At 32.1% G+C, this 8,879-nt stretch overlaps 1 non-coding gene across 1 annotated transcript; it reads right to left on the bottom strand.

The window, feature by feature from the left end:
• Nucleotides 1–8,075: 8,075 nt before the first annotated feature.
• LOC136404644 (U6 spliceosomal RNA) lies at nt 8,076–8,182 on the bottom strand. Its single transcript, XR_010751364.1, has one exon. It is a non-coding gene; the product is annotated as a U6 spliceosomal RNA (small nuclear RNA).
• Between the last annotated feature and the right edge of the window lie 697 nt (nt 8,183–8,879).

Raw genomic sequence — 8,879 nt, 5'->3', positions numbered from 1 at the left:
TTGGAATGCTTTCCTTTGAACATTTGGTAGAATTCACTGGTACAGCCATCTAGTCCTGAACTTTTATTTTGTGAGAGGTTTTTGATAGTTGTTTCTTCTTTCCTCCCTGCTTTGGGTCTATTTAGGTTTTTTACTTTATGACTCATTCTGGGAAGATTATATAATTTTAGGAAGTTCTCCATTTTTTCTAGATTGTTAAATTTGGTGACATATAATCTATTATAGTATTCAAGTATAATCCTTTGTATATCGATGATATCTGTGGTAATTTCTCGTCTTTCATTTTGGATTTTGTTTATATAAGTCATTTTTTTTCGTAGTGAGTCTAGCCAGGGATTTGTCAATTTTATGGATTTTTTTTAACAGAATCAGCTCTTTGCTGTATTAATTTTTTCTATATATTTTTTCTATTTCATTTAATTCTGCTCTAGTTTTTAATATTTTCTTTATTCTTCTGACTTTGGGTTGCCTTTGTTCTTCTTTTTTCTAGTTCTTTCAAATGTGGTGGTAGGTTGTTTACTTGGAATCTCTCTTGTTTTTTTACACTTGATCTTAGCCAAAAGGCTGAGAAGAAATATGTCTTTCATATATATATATATATGCTTGTAATGATATAAACTTTTGTCTGAGGACTGCTTTCACTGTTTTGGTATGTCATGTTCTTATTCTCATTTGTCTGTATATATTTTTTGATCTCTGCTTTTATTCTTCTCTGACCCAGTCATTTTTTAGAAGTATGTTATTTAATTTCCATATTTTTGTGGGTTTTTTAAATTTCATTTATGAAGTTGAATTCTAATTTCAATGCCTTATGGTCAGAGAATATGCTTAGTATAATTTCAATCTTCTTGAATTTGTTGAGGTTAGGTTTGTGGTCCAACATATAGTCTATCCTTAAGAATGTTCCATGCAAATTGGAAAAGAATGTGTAATCTGATGTTCTGGGGTGAAATGCTCTATAAATGTCTATTTTATCTATTTGGTCTAGTGTGTCATTTAAGGCTAATGATTCTTTATTGATTTTCTGTTTGTATGTTCTATCTAAATCCATCATGCATGTGTTGAGATCTAAAATATGAATTTACTTTGTTAATACATAAATCTAAAGTCACTAGCAATGGACAAAGTGCGTTAAAATATTCTTATGCATTAATATATTGTTTTGCACCACTTGGAAAAGAATAACTGAAAATAAAAGACTTGTCTCATTGTACTCTCCTCTGAAAATCTTAATAATAACAATAAAACAAACAATTCAGATAACCTTTCCCTGTTTTCAGTCTTTTCTTTTTCCTCCATATTAAAAGAACTTTTTCTCTATTGTTTTCATTGTTCCTTTATCCTCAACCTATACTTAAAAAAGTAATGTCATGGCTAATTTTTTTTTATAAATTTGTACTTTTTTTTAAATCACAGTCTCTTTTACTCTTTTTCTGTTTTTAATAGTCTTTTAACTCCCAAATATAAATTTTCTAATCATTAAATCCATATTAACGCCATCTCATTTATTTTAGATAACTTAAGCTCAATGTTCACGAGAAGCAAGTTTCTTTTCTTATTTCTTATGTAACATCATACCTCAAAAAATATGCTTATCACTGCATGTTTTCCACAGATAACATATATTCAGGAATACAGCCATAGGAATTGATAGTTTAAAGTTTTTCTAGATATAATTTTCTTGCTTAGTTTCAAACAATATTTGCTTCTCTTGTTCTGACATTTCAAAATGTTGCTATAGTTTGTCTTTCCCATAGACAAATATGATTTGCATTGTTCAACTTTGCTTCTAAATTAATCCAGGAATAAGTCTTAGATTGATATCTAACAAAATCTTTTCTTCATCCCTTCCTATAGAATTAAGTCCAAGTTATTTGAGGTTCTATAAAATGTAAAGTTCTATCAAATTATATGGATAATTTATTACTCTTAATCCCTTCTTATTTAGGAATATATATATATATTCTTTATATATATATATATATATATATATATATATATATATATATATATAAAGAATCTGGTCATAATGAGAAAGTTCTAATAGATTATAGGGGAGTGCTGAATGTGTAGTTGATATACAAGATCAGGCCAGATTTAATAGTTAGAGAAATTCAACCTCATTTCTGAATAGGATCAGTGCAAAGCCACGTGGCATGTAGGTGTACATGCATGAAATGGAGAAATTTCTGGTAATTAATTTACCCTATTATAAGTACATCATAATTTGGTATGTTTGTGAAATTATTTACTACCAACTGAAGCCTTTGGTTGCTGGATCAGTGTACACTGTATGTAAGACAAAAAAAGAACATATATTGATAGCTGGTTTACAGGATAGACTGCATTCAATAAGATGGAAAAACAAATTGTGGGTATTGATTCCCAAACTGGTATTTCAAGTGATCCCTCAATAAAACATTTTAGTGTTCTACTAAGCCACCACAGTGAATTCCATAGGTCTGAATATTTTCTTATATTTTCTTCACCATAAATGAAATCCATGGTCAGAATTATTTTGGGAGGTATGGGGGGTCAGCCAAGAAATGCAAAAGAAAAAAAATCTAGAATCTGAATGATAGTCATGCAAAAGCTTTTTGAATAGACAAGGAAATCTTCATCTGGAATGTAGATCTATTCCCATAGGACAAATCACAGTCTTCTCCAAGATTAAAAGGATCTAATGTAATCAACCTGTCTCCAGAAGCTTACTGGGCATTGGCATCTACTGTTGCCAGTGAACATCCAGCAGTAGCAATAGGTGGCCAGATTAGCCTCAATTAAGAGAAATACATGTTATTGAGGTACTGCACAGTCTCTATTCCTGCTACCACAGCAAGCTTATAAATAAACCCATTAGAACAAACAGCAGGATGACTAGAGAATGAGATTATAAAAGTAATCTTTTCCACCAGATTATTGCATGTCTACTGCTCTTGAAGTGTCCTGTGGTGGGCCTTCACACGGCACAGAAATATTTTACAATTTTTGATCATGCTGAACAGTTAATATAAATAGTTCACCCATAGTTTAACTCTCAGCAATTTTTGAATATTGTTCTTTTAAAATTCTTACCAGATAACAATTCCTTTAAACTCTGTTTATTAGGTAGTGTAGATAAAATTTCACAGACTCTTCCTTCTTCTATAAGAATTAAGAAACTAGATATAAGGACCTAAAGTCTTCCCTTTATGGCCACTGATTTTCATAGTGATTCCTAACATATGTTGTCATGTAATAGCTACCCACTTCAGACTAATGGCAACATACCATGCAGAGCCAGTTATATAACACACACCTGTGTTTTCCCTTCCTTTACTAACTGGTCCATGAAGTTGTCAATTTTGGTTGGAGAAAGGGCAAAAAGGCAATAGAAATAGATACAATAGGTATCTGAGTCATTTGTATTTTATATTTACTATTGCATCTGGACCTGCTTAGGCATCTTCTCATATATACAACTTCCATTTACAGTGAAATGTTGTTGCACAGATCATATTTTGGTCATTGGATTAATTTATAATGAGTATTTCTGGTTGCATGGTATCTCACAGTCAGACATTCACCAACTACCAGGGTTTAGTAACAATCCAAAGGCTGCTTTTCAAATGAATAATAGTTGTTAGTAAACAAAGTTACGGTATCACTACAAAACATCAGGGGTTTACACTATGATTGTCCAACTGAAGTTTTCAGATGGTTCAGAGATCATCCTTATCTGCCCCAGGTACTTCCAATATTTTCTGGTCTCAAGATCATAAAATTTGCAGTGTTTTTGTACCATGTCAATATAGCTAAGCTGAGACTATGTTTTCCAAAAGCACTTTTCTTGCATGATTTTTAGTTATATTTGTTCCTAAGAAAAATTGTTATGAGATTTGGAATAAAGAATTGAAGCAGCAACTATTACGCTCTGAATGTTAATATAGTGTTCCAGGAATCACTGCAGCTTGTACACATTGTCGCTAATCTACCAGACATCATCTTCTTTTCTAGGTCAGCTGCATTGTCAAGTTTGGCAGCAATGGGAAACAGACATGAGACATTTTTCTTCATAGGTTCCAGTTTATTCTCTTGGATTCCTATTTATTATTACCTTTCTTGCTTCAAGATCAGGTTTTTTCCTCACCTATCTATCTTGCAGAACTACAGTTAGTTACCTCCTCTGTAACACTTCACATCAAAATAAGGAAACTGAAATGATTCTTAAATGTGTTCACCTTTATTATTCTCTGTTTTTATGACTCCTAATCAAGAGAGGGTACCTACGTGAGTTCTGAAATATAAATGCTTTAGACCCATCTTTGTCTTTTATATTCTAATTTCTTTGGAGTCCTATCTACTCAGTGGATTGCAAATTCCAGATAACCTGGTGCTTTAATGTCATTAACAATATTTTTGTGATAGACTGAAGATACATTTCCACTGATTAGTTTTCTTAGGTCATTGCCAATTATTTGTATTTCTGTTATGATAATATTTTGTTTATTTAAATGTTAAAATTACTATAACTTTACTATTAAATATTTATACATGACCAACTCAAAAATTTCAGAGAAACTCCTAAATTAACTATTAACTGTTTATCTTAACATTTTTAAATGTTTCAATGTAATGTAATGTACTTATTCAGAAATAAGTTTCAAGAAAAGAGTGATAATTTATAGATATAATTTTAGTTATACTGCAGTACTTTTCCCTATTTACATTTCTTGTATTTTTAATAAATTGGGAAAAAATAAGTAGCTAAAGACACTTCAGTGTTTTATACATCTTTTCCTGGACTGACCGTATCCATCAGAGAGTTGTCAACAGCTTGGGGAAGAGTATTAAAGTCCAGGTAGATGATAAAATTAATATGGAACTGTGCAGTTTACCTGCTAATATTAATATTTTATTAAATATAAATGACAATTTATTTTTATAAGACATAAGCTTAAGTAAATATGCTTTCATTAAGATTTGAAGAAACTTATTCCATGTAAAATTGTGAATGCTCTGTGGAGATGAGTTTAAATTAATTTTTTGATAATTGCTTTATTTTAACTGAGGTTTCCTTCACACACCAAAATGAATAAGATTCTTCAGAGATACTGTTGCCAATTCCTGGGAGTCTGGAGTTTATGTTCTCTTGTCATCTCTGACACCAAGTATTGTTCGAAACATCGTAAATATTTTTCTTAAATTCCATTAAAAAATAAGAACATGATAAAAAATAAACCTACTTCATATAATAAATTAATTTGGTAGAATTTATAAATGATCTGACATTTCAAGAGGAAATTCCACCATGGCAACTCTATGAAAAAAGTAAAACTCCTTTTTTTTAATGTTTGGCCACTGACATTTTTTTAACTTCACCTTACTTTTCAACCTTTTGGTTCCATATTTAGACAGACTAATAAAAAACTGTGCATGGAATTTTACTACCAGAGAGATATTTAAATATTACAAATCAGCAACCAGCATTGTAACTTTTCCCCAGTCTATCCCTTGAATTGCTTTTAAAGCTCAATCTAGACCTGCTTGTGCCAGCCTTCTCTATGGAATATGGTCAGCCCTGACACCTGAACCAGATTTCAGTGGGTTTAAAGCTAATCTAGACCTGCTTGTGCCAGCCTTCTCTATGGAATATGGTCAGCCCTGACACCTGAACCAGAATCCATCCCCCTTCTGCTGAGTGCCCACAAAACACACTCAAACATTCAGATTGAAATTTGGGCGTGCATGGGTTTGGGTTTTTTTTCTAATTTACTTTTTTTTTTTTTTTTGTATTTTTTCCGAAGCTGGAAATGGGGAGGAGACAGACTCCCACATGCACCCAACCGGGATCCACCTGGCATGCCCACCAGGGGGCGATGCTCTGCCCATCTGGGGCATCGCTCTGCCGCAATCAGAGCCATTCTCACACCTGAGGCAGAGGCCACAGAGCCATCCTCAGCGCCCGGGCAAACTTTGCTCCAGTGGAGCCTTGGCTGCGGGAGGGGAAGAGAGAGACATAGAGGAAGGAGAGGGGGAGGGGTGGAGAAGCAGATGGGCGCTTCTCCTGTGTGCCCTGGCGGGCAATCGAACACGGGACTCCTGCACGCCAGGCCGATGCTCTACCACTGAGCCAACCGGCCAGGGCCAGGCGTGCATGGTTTTAAATGTTTTTTTTTTCATATCTCATTTTCTGGAATATGTTATGTTAGCTTTCTCCCTTGCTTCTAACCCTAGACACCTGCTATATTGTTACTGTTCTCTTCACGTACTCTCTTGTCATCCTTGTCCTATTCCATAATTCTCATATAGAATATTTTAGTCATCTCTTTTATAGACTTGCTATCTAATGACTTTCTCAAGGGTCTCAATTTTCTCCACAAGATAGTTATAAATATACTTAATAAATAAAACACAAATTTCTGCTATGGGGAGTCATGGTGACATTTTCTAACATCTATGAACAGGTATGTCTTTATTTGTATTGCTGCACAAACCTTGACAAATAACAGAAAGCACCTCGTTATTTGAGTATCTCTTTTAGTACCCTCATTTGCCTTTTTTTCCTTACTGAAAAACCTCTTTTGAAGTAGAGGATACTTTGATAAAATTTTGGCTTCTTATCAAATCAACTGTTTAGTCCACATCTATTCTCTGACTGTAATGGTTTTGTTTTGTTTTGTTTTTAACTTTTTTGCTCTTATCTAGTACATAATTTAATCAGTTCATGCTTTTGTATTTACATTTACTATATTTTTATAATGTAAATCTGCTAGCAATATATTATCTCAAGTTTATTTGTTTGAAATGTTTCAATTTTCCCTTTATTTTTGAAGCAGATATTTTTCTCTTTATTGATCTCTAGCTTGACATTTTTTTTTGCAAAATCATCATTTCTTTTTCTTCTTCTGTTTTCACTATTTCTCTTGAGAAGTAAAGTGAAACTCAAATTATTGTTATAATATAACATTGTTTTCTCTTCTGGCTGCATTATGGTATATTTTTTTATCCCTGGATTTCAGTAGTGTGACAGATATGTAAGTGTGGTTTTGATTCTTGTATTGATCCTGTTTTGAGTAACAGAACTTCTGTTCCTTTCCTTGTTTCCTTCTGCGACTAACTGTATATATTGTGAATTGTTTAATATTGCCCAAATTGTACCTTATATCTCATATTTTGATTTCTTTAGTTCTTTTTTATTACCCTTTTGTGCACCTTTAGACTCTATAGACTTTTCCTTTAGGATACCAATTCTTCTTTCTGTTATAGCTAGCCTGATGCTATAATACATGCAGTAAAATATTTATTTCAGATATTAAAATTTTTATTAGACATACTTTTTCTGTTGAAATTTGCCATATTTTGATCCAACTTTTATCTTTTTCTATAAATATTTTAATAATTATTTTAAATATCTTTTATAATAACAATGGCTGGAAAAGTCTAATTACTAATGTTCTTTATTAGGATCACATTTTCCTGTATCTTTATAAGTCACCAAATTTTTTATTTTTTCTAAAGAATTAACACAACAGTTCACTCATTTATTTTACCCTAATACCTGCTTCCTGAAATCACCATTCTGTTTGTATCTATGAGCTGTTGTTTTAAACTCCACATGTAAAAGATAATATAATATATGTCTTTGTCTGATTTATTTCACTTAGCAGAATGCCCTTAATTTCCATCTATGTTGTTGCAAATTGCAAAATTCCATTTTTTCTATGGCTAAATAATATTTTATTGTAGATGTTTATACCACAATTTTTTATCCATGGATGGAATTTAGATTATTTTCATATCTTGGCTATTGTGTATAATGCTGCAGTGAACATAGCGGTCCATATATCTTTTTGAATTAGTGTTTTTGTTTTCTTTGGATAAATTCTCAGCAATGCAATTCCTGAAGCATTATTTTTAACTTTCAGGAACCTCCATAATGTGTTTCATAGTGATGGAATCAATTTACCTTCCAACAACAGTGCACAAGGATTGTCTTTTCTCCACAACCTTGCCAACACTTCTTATTTCTTATCTATTTAATAAATGATATCTTAACAAATGTGAAGTAATATCTTATGGCAATATTTTATAAAGAACATATGGAATGCTTCACAAATTCACATGTTATCCTTGAACAAGGGTCATACTAATACTCTCAGTATTGTTTCAATTTTAGTATATGTGCTGCCAAAGTGAGCATGACTTGGCATTTTAATGTGCATGTCCTTGATGATCAATGACGTTGAGCATTTTTATGTGTACCCAATGGCCATCTATATGTCTTTGAAAAAAATGTCTATTCAGAACTTTTGCCCATTTTTCAATCGGGTTATTTGCCCCTTTTTTTTTAAAATAAATGTATGCATTATTTATGTGTTTTGAATATTAGATCCTTATATTCCTTTCTCCTAATCAGGTGGTTGCCTTTTCATTTTCTTGATGGTTTTCTTTACTCGACCTAAGCATTTTAGGATGTAGTCCTACTTGTTTATTTTGCTTTTATTGCTTCTGTTTTTAATTTCATTAAAAAAATCATTGACAAAAACTATGTCAAAGAGGTTACCAACAATTTTCTTCTAGAAGTTTTATGGTTTTAGATCTATGTTCAAGTCTTGATTCTGTGTTGATTTATTAGTATGGTGTAAGATAGTGGTCCAGGTTCACTCTTTTGCATATGGCTAAAAAAGAGACTGCCTATTCCTTATTGTATACTCTTGGCTACTTTGCCATAAATTAATTGGCCATACACACACACACACACACACACACACACACACACACACACACACACGTATGTATATAAATACCATTTATATATGGGTTTAATTTTTGGCTCCGTTCAGTTTTATTGCTCTATGTGTCTGTTTTTATGAAAATACTTTACTGTTTAAAATACT

The sequence above is a fragment of the Saccopteryx leptura genome, chromosome 4, assembly GCF_036850995.1.
Source record: "Saccopteryx leptura isolate mSacLep1 chromosome 4, mSacLep1_pri_phased_curated, whole genome shotgun sequence".
Classification (NCBI taxonomy): domain Eukaryota; kingdom Metazoa; phylum Chordata; class Mammalia; order Chiroptera; family Emballonuridae; genus Saccopteryx; species Saccopteryx leptura.
This window is presented reverse-complemented; position numbering and strand designations above follow the sequence as displayed.